Genomic DNA, 2,571 nt, shown 5'->3' with positions numbered 1-2,571 from the left:
TACTAATAAAAGACTAATATAATAATAACGATAAAACAATAATTGTACAGAGGATTAATGTTTTAATAATCTCAAAAGTTATTCTGCTTCATAAATAGAATAATTCTACAATTAAAAGCAAACACATATGTATTTTGTTTCAAATATTAACAATTCAATATTTATGAACACTCAATTTCTGTATTGCTAGAATCATGTTAGAAATTTTGTTATTTAATACAAATTGAAGAGGATAAAGACAACACCATTTCATATTTCGAACAAATCCATAGTTAATATAAATATATGTTAATAAATTATATTTCACAATTACAAGCTGTAAGTCAGGAGCAAATTAACTAAAAGAATTTAAACACTCTATTTCCCATATTCTTTTTAAAGTAGGAAATGTAAAATTCACTTTCCAAAAATGTGATAATTTAATTTTTCATAATCTAAATAAGTAATGTTATTAATTTCAGAAGCCTTTAGCTTCTTTGTATTTGAGCAAATGCGTGCTAACATATCATATACAATTATATTCAAATAAGTCAAAAAATAAATCTTCTTTTAAAAGAAAATAACTGTACATATTGTTAACATCTCAAGAGTTATTTTAGTTTAACATGTACATTGTTCCATTGCTGTTAGTCATCCTAAGAATATACACATGAACCAATACATACTATTTTATTCTGGTCAGCAAAATTTGCTTTCTAATTTCAAATAATTCACAAACCTAAGGTTTCAATGACTATAGTAAAATAAGGATAACCGATGACAAGCAAACACTTTAAACAGTGCATTTCATTGTACACATTACATTCGACTATTCATAGGATAAGATTTCTAGTAAATAAACGTTTATTTACAAATAAGCAATTAAGTTAAATTAAATAAATGATTCCTTTCCTTTTCCATGGTTATTTTTATAATCCTCACTTTCATTACATACAATTATCATCGCGATGCAATTGCGTATGTTTTATTTTAATAAAATTTTATAACATTTAATAATTATATTTTACTTATTATTATTATTAATAAATTAATAAAAATATATTATAACATTTCCATACATATCCTATATTTCGTTGTATACATTGCTATCTATAATCTTATGATTGAGATGCTTATATTTCAAATTTAATTTTCATTTTAAATCTTTTCAATAAGATTTTCGATAGCAACAAATCTACACAATACAAATTGTAAAAAAATTTATATATTCCTGACTACTGACACTTTAAAAACTGTCCAGTCGGATTTTAGGACTTGATTGTAAATACAAATGTTGGCCATAACCAAAAATCTACTTGATCATACGATCGATCAAATACATATGTATATGTAGATGAATTCTCATGAGTTATTTACTTATGATGAATCGTTGACGGCTGGTTCGCTTGTATATGGCGACATCAAAATCAATAGATATTAATGAACCCTATTATGATGCCTCCGTCATTTTTAAATAATCGTATCATTTCTTAAAATTAAATCTCAATTTATTCGTTTAATTTATGTATGCATAGAGTTACCATATTTTTTCATCACTAAACCGGGACAAGTACAAACAAAGGGTCAGATGAAAAATTTTTTGAAAAAGTGTACTTTTATTGTAGTAATTAAAAAATCACATAAAATGAGCAATAAAGTAGTTATTAAAAGTATAGCAACAATCTATTCAGGAGCCAAGTCATATTTTTCTGTAGATAAAACTTTTTTAAGAAATGTTTTATTATTCTTAATTTGTTCACAAAATTCCGTACATTTTAGAGCTCTTTAAAAATCAAGTCATTTCAAATGTCACACTAGGACTGTCACAGTCAAACTGGAACGTATAGTAACCTTATATATGCATCAAATTGTCTCTTTAAAAAACTTTCTATTATTCATATTTCTTTTCTTACCGGTCTCGTGTTTTATTTTTATGCAGTATTATATATAGTTATTATATAGAGTGGGAATAAACTCATAGTAACCTGAAATAGGAGGTAATTCCTCGTAAAAATAAACTGAAGTTGCAGGTTGTTTTGCGAGGTTAAGTTTTTGTGTAAAAACAACATTTCCAATAATTATTAACATAATGCAATAAATATACTTTAACTATTTGACACGTTTTCTTGAATTTTGCTACTTATGAAGACAGCTCGATAGTAAATATACTGTTGCTCTGCATTGACAGTGGAATAATACAAAAACTGTAAATTTTATAAAAAAAGCAGTTTAAAATTTGCATTTGACTAATAATTATATACTGATCATATGAAGACAACTGTGAAGAATCGAGATAGAAATTACGATGAAAAATAATTTACTTCAAGAAATCGATCGAACACTTTCGTGTCTTTTCGGGTTATTGATATATCAGTCTTATAATCGCTATACAGATCGTAGAATGTGAACAAACATATAATCTCATTGTATTCTTTGTATTTATCTGGTATTGCTAAATTTTGGTCTGTAGAATATAGAAAGAATACTTTATAATTTATAAAATGTAGAAAATGTAAATGAATTTATTCATTCAAAATCATAAAACCGATAAAGAAATGATACAAAACAATATATTTTAATTATTTGTATTGG

Source organism: Habropoda laboriosa, unplaced genomic scaffold, assembly GCF_001263275.1.
Source record: "Habropoda laboriosa isolate 0110345459 unplaced genomic scaffold, ASM126327v1 scaffold1329, whole genome shotgun sequence".
NCBI lineage: Eukaryota > Metazoa > Arthropoda > Insecta > Hymenoptera > Apidae > Habropoda > Habropoda laboriosa.
The sequence above is the reverse complement of the archived record's forward strand: the minus strand, read 5'-3'. Positions refer to the sequence as shown.